Here is a 9,129-nt window from a genome sequence, read left to right on the forward strand (position 1 = left end):
CATGCATGCTTAGAAAAGAACACACATATACTTGAAGAGGGTGAGAATCAGCAAGTATAAGAGATAAACACCACTATTTATGATTCACAGCATCCACAATGGTTTAATAGTCTTCAAACTATTCACACTGGAGACCAAAACCAATCACAGGAAAAAACTTTAAAAACATATATATATGGTTTTCTGAACCTTTTAAAAATGAACATCCTCATACTAATTGCTTAAAAGCTTAAAGTATATAGAAGGGCTCCATTTTGTGCCAGTGTTAAGTCATTGCCACATACCTCCCCTAATATGTGCACCTAATACATTATCACATACATTGCTAGCATATACACACATGTAAAGAGCTTAAATTGCATTTAAAGTTTCTTTTATCTGCAATAAAAGTTCCTCCATTATTTCTCAAATATCTCTAGTTGGTGGCATCTCACAAATTAAAAAGCAGTAAGTGTACAGTTTATATGTAGGAAAGTCCATGAATATACATTTGGCTCTTCAATATTGAGCGCCCATAGCAAATACATTTCAAGTAATATACATGTTACAAATATTTTATATAAAGCTTAACACAAAGCAACATTCTATCCTGTCCATTATTATCCATTCTTGGTGTCTACTCCACATGCACAAAAACCAAAAACCTTCATTATTAATTACACAAATTTGATTCTTGAGAAAAACTATGTAGGTTTACAGGAGACATGGGTTAATCTATTTTATTTTTTAAAGTCAAATGAAGACCAAAAAATCTTTAAATTTAATTTAGAAATATATCTTTCAAAATAAAGAAATTCACAGTTTTTACATAATAAACATTTTAGGTGGTATATAGTAGGTATGGTTTGGACATCTTGGAAGGACATTAGACAAGTATATGTATATCTTAAGATGGCAAAGTTTGTGAGTGAGCCAAAGTTTGCTTTTGTGACATTGTTTTGGGGTGCTGAGCACCACACATAGGGCTTTAAATATGATAAGGGAGCACTCTACCGCAGAGCTACCTACCCACCCCAAACAGTACACAAAGAATAACAGCTGATTTAAATATCGATTTAGTCCAAAAAGAAAAACACGAGAATTCAGCTACTTTCCAAAAGTCTTATTAAAAGTATAAGCTTATTACAATGGGGGGTCAGGGGCTGGTACCAAGGACCTGAAGTGAGCCTGAGAGCCAGTCATCCCTGCCCCTGTTGTTACCCACCGTCCAGTAGGAGGCAGGGGTGGTCCATCCTGATTTACACACTCCCAAGGCCTAGCCTCTTTACAGCTACCAAGGAAGAGACTAATGAGATCACACCCATACGTTCATAACGCATACCTAGAAACCATTTTTCACTCATACTTTCCTGAGGTCGGGTCAGCGTCTATACCGCAAGCCACTAGGGAGCCACCTAAGGCAGCGAACGTTGCTTTCCCTTCAATCTGGTTTTTTCCCCCCACTTGAACTAGAGACAGCGGAACTACACGGTCTGAAGAACTCCTCCGGGTTTTGATGTTCTAAAACAGACTTATGTCCTAAATCAGCACCAACTCCTCCTCATATTTCACCTGTGTTGCCTCCTAACGTGGCTGCAGTTCACGCCCAGACTTTTAGAAGCGGCATTAAAAGCTTACATTTCTGGCCAAAGGAAACTGATGGAAAAAACAACAACTATAATCTGCCCTCCTAAAACATTAATAGCCATTGAAATGTACTTATTATTTCTGCAGGGATTCGTGGGTGCACATGCCAACGGACAGCTTGCTGGAGAAGCTCCCCTTCCACCATGCTGATCCTGGGGATACAACCGAGCTTGCTGGCTAGTGCCTTTACCGGTAGGCTGAGCTTTTCACCAGCCCCAATAGCCAGTTTTAAATGTAGGATTATTTACTGTAAGATATTTTGATATGCTACACTTTATTAAAGATGCACAAACTATAGATGCAGCTGTAGGGTATATAGATACACATATAAAAGCGCCTTACTGTGAAATGCTTCTTATCTGTCATAAAAATCAGATTTTTAAAATATATATTTAATGATTAACCTAACGGGTTTGGGCTTGCTTAATAGGTTTAAGTGGCCTACACTGAACCGCTCTTACACAGAGGAGGAGTGGTGGGTCTAATAAAGAAGGCTAGATTAGTGAGGGAATATATAAAGTGTCAGATTAATTTTGACTAAATGAAAATGTTACCTTTCTCATCAGATCCTCAACGTCTAAATTACCTACGGTAGTAAAATCGTGCCCATCTATTGGTTTTTCAAATAGACATGTGCAGGTCTGACTAGCTGGAATGAGGACGCCAGCATTAAACCTTGACCAAATTACAAAAAAATGAAGATGAGCAGCACTGAGTAAAAAGCCGTAAAAGTAGACGCAATTCACTGTCATTTTTCTCGGAGGCTCCGCGCACCTCTGGCGGCCGGCTGCGCCGCGTGGCAAAGAGCGGCAGGTTTCTGGGGTCTGTGTGGCAACTACGCGTTCCTCCAGGGCATTGGAACGAGGGCGCGGGCCGGTGGCGAGGTGCCCCGGCTCCCGGCCAACTGCACCCTCACCCCGGGGCACGCTCACCTCGCTCTTTAAACAGTGTCAGCGACCACAGCTCCGGGCCCCGGCGCTGTCGGGCTCCAGGCGGGTGAAGGGCGGCTGCAAGGACGGCGCGGGCCAAGTTGCTCGGCCGCTCGGGGGCCCAACTTTCCTCCGTGAGCCGGCGCTCCGGCTCCTTACCTGGCGTGTCCCGCCCGGGCCGGGTGCGGACGGCAAGCACAAAGTTTGCGACGGCCGCGGCAGCTGGGAGCGGCGGCGGCTCGACGGACTCGCGGCGGCTCCCCAGGCGGCGCAGCCCCGGCCAGCTCCCGGTTCGCGGCCGCTTTGACTAAAATAGGCATCGCGGCGGCCGGCTGGGGCGCACGGCGCACGCGCCGCCTGGGGTTGCCCCGCGGGCGGAGCCCCGCGCCCTGCAGACCCGCCGCCCCGGCCCGCCGCGTGCGCGCGCCCGCCTCCCGAGCCTCCTTGTTTGGGCATGAGTGGGGACGTGAGCACGCGGATCGACCCCGGCAAGGGAGGGGAGGGTAGGGCAGGGGAGCGCAAGGGAGGGCAGGGGTGGGCCGGGGAATGGGACAGACCCTTGCTCCCGCTCGCAGAGAACTGCCCAGGGCTGGGAGAGCGCTGTGGCGCCGCGACACCTGGCAGCCCAGCCTGAGGCGTGGTCCCCTGCGACCCCACCTACAGCCACTGCGCTGGATTTCAAAGAAGCGTGCTTGAGTGTTTATCTGAAAACTCGCACGCCCGAGTTGAAGCGAGACCTCTCTCATAGACCAAGCGGCATTTGAATTTGCCACTTAGGATTAGGACCAGAAATTGAAAAGAAAAGGGGGGGGGGGCGCGTCGGGCGTGAAATGGACGTATGCTCCAATCCGTATTTGTACTGGGTAAGAAATGCAGAAAGATTACAGTAATGAAAAGTCGGTGGAGTTGGGGTTATAGGATAATAAGAAGGATAAATGGGCACCCGCTTTCTACCATGGGTCTACTGTGTGACATAATTCGCACCAGTTATTTGCGTCTATGTGGTGTGTAATCAGAGAACAAAACAGACCACCGCTGTGTAAAAGTGCATTATAGAATACCTACCCAGAGATGCACGTTGGTCCAGTCTCCCTACTAGAGAACACGCCTGCTGCTCCAGAATCAAGTAGTACAAATCAAGCTTCAATCCGTCTGCTCTAGTTGGCTCTGGGGCATCCCCCCAAAGGCCTCCGTGTTCGCGGCTTGGCGTGGTCCCAGCCTTATTGAACTAGAAGAACCTTTAAGCACTTACTACCGCTAACAGTCTGAGTTTTCAGCTCTCCAAAGCAGGATGCCATAGCGTGCAATCGGTTATCCCAGCGTTCCCATGGGAACAAGGGAGAATCCCCGGAAACTCCTGTGGCACAGCAGAAAAACTAAAGTCTCAAACGAAGTAGGATGATAGGGCTGCGTGGGAGGTTTTCCTCTTTCCTCTCCCTGCAACCTCAGCTTGCGCTCAAATCTCTCCCTCTCCCTGGCTTCTCCCCCCCCCCACCCCATTCACTCTCTTCCCACTTTCCCCCCTCTCCGTAAGTGCCATGGCATATGGAGGCGACAGGTCGACTTCAGGTGTCATTGCCTAGGCACCATCAATCAGCCTTGTCTTTTGAGACATGGGCTTCCGTTGCCTTGGAAGTCCCTTTATTAGGACAGTTCTGCTGACCAGTGAACCTCAAGGACCCTCCTGCCACAGCCTCCCTCTACATGGGTTTGGGGGATCAGACTCTTGTCCTCGCAGGCTTGTGCAGCAAGAAGTTTACTAACTGAACCATGCCTCCAACTCCCCACGGTTGTGACGAGGACTGAATTTCATCCTACATGCCAAGGTCTTAGAATGGCGCTAATTCAAATTCTGTGTGTCTGCTTAATTTCCTTTAAGTTGTCTGAAAGTAGTTTTCACTACTACTTATCCAGTCTGTTGGTTTCCAGATGTTCTGTCTGCCGGTTTTGGTTGCCTCGATTAAATACATTTGAGGTATGGGTGTCAATTTCCGTGCACAAAATATTCCACTGCGTGGCTGGTCCTTGGAGGATGGCTCATTATATGAGACCCGGAAATAGCCTAGATTCTAGCCATGGAAGACTGAGTAAAGTTTAGAATAATCGACCAATCTTCTTCTAGACAGCTATTAAAATAATTCATAGGGCTGGGAAGTGATGGTGTTGCTGTGCGAGCAAGAGGGGCCGAGTTCTTATCCCTTCCAAACCCAGGCAAATCCCAGGAGGGGGCCCCTGAGGAAGGGGATCCCCAGAGCAAGACATCTAGTGAGCTAGCAAAACGCAGAAGCTCTGGGTTTGCCCCTCTAATTTAAAAAGACCTATTGTGTGTGTGTGTGTGTGTGTGTGTGTGTGTGTGTGTGTGTGTGTGTATGTTTGAGGCTATATGCACCATGTGCAGATCCTCTTCCCTCAGAGGCTAATGGGTGTAGTAGAATTGAGGTTATAGACAAGTTATGAGCTGCCATGTACTGCTGGGAACCAAACATGGGTCCTCTTTAATAAGAGCAGCAAACACTCTTAACTGCACATCCATCTCTTTAGCCCTGGAGCTCTGGGTTTGATTGAGAGATCCTGATCCTAGATGAGGAGCTGCCTCTTGCTGGGCGTGGTGTTTGCCAGCTGATGAACATCCTAGGACAGACTCTGAGAGGACGTGCTTATGAGCCCCCAAGCAAGAGGGCTGGCTTTGTGGTCCTGGCATCGCTTCCTATCGTTTGGCTGGTCATCACTCTGCTTCAAGACCCTTCTAGAAAGAAATACTCCAGAGAACGCTTCGAATTTCCGGGTTCTGGCTGCCGCTCTGGATTCCGGCTGCTGTGGTTGCAGTCACCTTTGCTGAATTGCTGGTTTGTGGTTTGTTTTGTCTGCTACAGTCCTGATGACAAAGAATGAGATCACCCCCAAGGAACTGAGTTTAAAACGATCTGTTTTTCCTGTTAACCTCTTTTCTCTCCTAACTAGGGCAGGTGGGTTGGAAGGGAAGTATAAGCATTAAAGAACTTCAAATAAAGTAAGTTCAAAAAAGTTCAAAGCCTACACTTAGGAGAAAAGTATCCAGCACTTTACTATTGTCTATAAGTTTATGGTATATGGACCTCTGTATCGAATAGATTTTTTAAAACTTTATTATTTGTTCAGTTTTGATCATGAAATAAAGCTGAATTTTAGCAAGTTGTTCCCCACATCTATTAACATTATTTTTATTTGTTTGTTTGTTTGTTGTTGTTCATTCTATCAATGAGGGATATCACATTAGTTAGTTTTCATGTTAAGCCATCCTGGCATTATAAGGGTAAATCTCACTTGAGCATGATATATGATCACTTTAATGTGTAGTTGAATTTTGTCTACTAGGGCTTTGTTAATGCTTTTCATATGTGCTCAGACACAGTGGTCAATAATTTTTAAAGATTTATTTTAATTTTGTTTTTTATTTGTGTGTGTGTGTGTGTGTGTGTGTGTGTGTGTGTGTGTGTGTGTACATGTGCACACAAGAGCTCACAGAAGTGAGAAGAGGCCCAGTTGTAGGCTCTTGTGAGCTGGGAACAGAACTCAGGTCCTGTCCAAGAGCAGCACCATTGTCAACCCTGGCCTGTCTCTCCAGGCCCCACTTGTTTCTTTATCTAGCTTTGTTATTAGGTAATGCAGACCTTGTCACATGAATTTAGAAGTGTTCTTTCTTCAGGTTTTAGGAAAAGTCCAAAAGGAATTGGTATACATTTCTCAAGCATTAGGTAGACAGTCACAAGTGAGGCTGTCTTCTCTTCTGCTTTTCTGTATTGGAAGATTTCTTTCTTCAAAGTGGACAAAGGAAGCTTTATTCAAAAACAAAGTGATGACACCAATCGATCGGATAGGCTGCAAGAGGGCAACGGTCCTTGAATTAGAAGACTTATCTAGAGCATGGAACGGTATCGGTTGTTGTTGAGTCAATCTTCGTACACACGTTGTTCAGTTCAGATTTTCCATTACTTCAGTCTTGGCAGGCTGTGGATTCCTAGCAATTTATTTTTTCTATAACATATATAGATATAGATATAGGTAGATATAGATATAGATGTGGTTTTGATACAGAGTCTCTCTATTTTTCTATGTAGCCCTGGTTGTCCTAAAACTCATTATACACCACTGATATATACCATTATATACCCTGAACTCACAGAGAACCTGCTGCCTCTGCCTCACAAGTGCTGGAAGTAAAGGTGGGAGCTACTATGCTCAGCTTCATCTGAAAATTTTTATATGGGTGCATTTTGAGCTTATTTCAGTAATTACCTGAGATTCTTTGGTAAGATTATGTTTGGCTTTGAAAGAAAATGCCAAACGCTCTTCCGAAATGGCTGTACCGCATTGCCACGTCACTAGCATCGAATGGATGTTCTTGTCACTCCACTTCTTCCACAGCATTTGTTTGTTGTCTGTTGTTTAGATTTTAGCCATTCATATAGTTGAGTCTTTTGCTTCTTAAATGGACTCTTTTGGTGAATCTGTTCAAGATGGCCAAGTAGCACACGCATTGGGCAGATGTTATTCAATGTAATTAGAGAACAGAAAGAGCATCTTAAAGCAAAGGGTGTAAACTTTGATGCTACTGTGATCCAATTCCCAGAGTCTGAAAATGGCCAGGTGTTTGTAATATTAAATTTATGGAGAAGCCTTATTTTAAAAGTGGTACTACAATTGGTACATCAGACAATAGTTTTGCTAAGAGTTGTCATCTCTGAAGAAAAATGGCACGGAACTGAGACTTAAAAAGATCAGCTGAGAATCTTGAAGGATGAGGGATTATGAAGGCAATTGAGATCTGGAGCTTTGAAATTTGCAGCTGGGTTTGAGCAATGGTTTTATATTTAATAAATACAATAAACATTTAAAATTTGAACTTCAGTTTAGTCATCCATAAAACCTGGGGAAAATAATGCACAACTAACTAGGCTGTTGGACCTTTAGAATGTGGTTTTTAAATTATGATTATTTATTCATTCATTCATGTTACATCTCAATTGTTATCCCATCCCTTGTATCCTCCCATTCCTCCCTCCCTCCCACTTTCACCCTACTCCCCTCCCTTATGACTGTGACTGAGGGGGACCTTCTCCCCTATACATGATCATAGGGTATCAAGTCTCTTCTTGGTAGCCTGCTATCCTTCCTCTGAGTGCCACCAGGCCTTCCCATCAAGGGGAGGTGGTCAAATATGGGGCACCAGAGTTCGTGTGAAAGTCAGACCCCACTCTCCACTCAACTGTGGAGAATGTCCTGTCCATTGGCTAGATCTGGGTAGGGGTTCAATGTTTACTGCATGTATTATCGTTGGTTGGTGCCATAGTTTGGGCAGAACCCCTGGGCCCAGATCTGCCTGTCATAATGTTCTTCTTGTAGGTTTCTAGGACCCTCTGGATCCTTCTATTTCCCCATTCTCCCATACTTCTCTCACCTAGAGTCCCGATAGGATGTCCTCCCCTCTGTCCCACTTTCCTGGTAGGTGAAGGCTTAGAAAGTGTTTTTTAAGGTGCCCAGCATCTGGGTTTTGCCTGATGAACAGTGTATCCAATCCCTGTCCTGCCCCCTTCACAGTGCTCAGAACTCCCTAGTCTGAGGAACTAAGCTGCCCGGTGAACACATGAAGTAGCTACTGGACAATTACATCTTCCATACATGTGCCTGTCTTAGGCAGGCAGGATATAGCACACACAAGATAGTTCAAACAAGACTTCTTTTAAAACCCCAAGACTTCGGTGCATTCTAAAACTTCCAGTATTTTGGGATTTCCCTGGACTGGCCAAAAGTTAGATATTGGCTTCAAAGACAAACTCATAAGATATACAAAAGTACAGATTTTAGAACCTGGGCAACTGGCAGAGCTCCGTTAAAGTAATTTGCCATCTTGTGGGTATGTGGCAGTAATGGTAACTAAAATGCCAAGTGAGAGGGATGGCGGTCCCTGTGGCTATACTCACATAGCTTCCTTCTAAAACAGAAATGATACTTGTGAGTTACTGGCTTTAAATATTAATAATAGCAAAAACAACTGATGAAGCATTGAGTAGGACTTCCTAACCCTTTAAGAAATGATTTCAGAAGGGAAGAATTTATTATAAGTAACCAGGCAAAACAGAGCCCCTCTTTTTTAAAGGAAGATCAACCCCCAAAGAAGACTCGGAAGGCATGGGGGATGGGTTGGATCTTAGAGATAAACTTAAGCTGAGGCCCAGGCATACACACCCTCCAGGAAGGGCAGGGGCAAAGATTTGGACAAACTAGCACCGAAAGACCTCTGTGCCTTTTACTCTTTTCCTTTGGCCCTCAGGGAATCACCTACTTAATCACTCCCACCTACTTAAGCCATTGCATGAATTCCAAGAACCTGATTTCAGAGCAGAGAGATCCAACAACTGTTTAATCCTGGAGGAGGGCACATGTGCCGGTGCTGCTCTTCCCAACATACAAACAATTTGTTCATGGGGAACATGTGGTATGCAGTTGTTAGAAATGGACAGTGAGGGTGCATGCCTTTAGTCCCAGCACTCAGGAAGCAGAGGCAGGGGAATCTCTATGAGTTCCAGGACAGCCA

The 9,129-nt window shown here is 45.1% G+C and overlaps 1 protein-coding gene across 2 annotated transcripts in view; it reads right to left on the bottom strand.

Annotated features, from left to right (window-relative positions):
- POPDC1 (popeye domain cAMP effector 1) overlaps positions 1 to 2,909 on the bottom strand; it is a 40,821-nt gene extending 37,912 nt beyond the window's left edge. The window contains exon 1 of one of the 2 annotated variants that reach the window (XM_084777091.1): positions 2,715 to 2,909. The gene's annotated coding sequence lies outside the window, so the exon portion shown is untranslated. The other variant, XM_084777092.1, reaches the window with a different exon arrangement.
- Between the last annotated feature and the right edge of the window lie 6,220 nt (positions 2,910 to 9,129).

The sequence above is a fragment of the Acomys minous genome, assembly GCF_964271855.1.
Source record: "Acomys minous genome assembly, chromosome: 3".
Lineage (NCBI taxonomy): Eukaryota > Metazoa > Chordata > Mammalia > Rodentia > Muridae > Acomys > Acomys minous.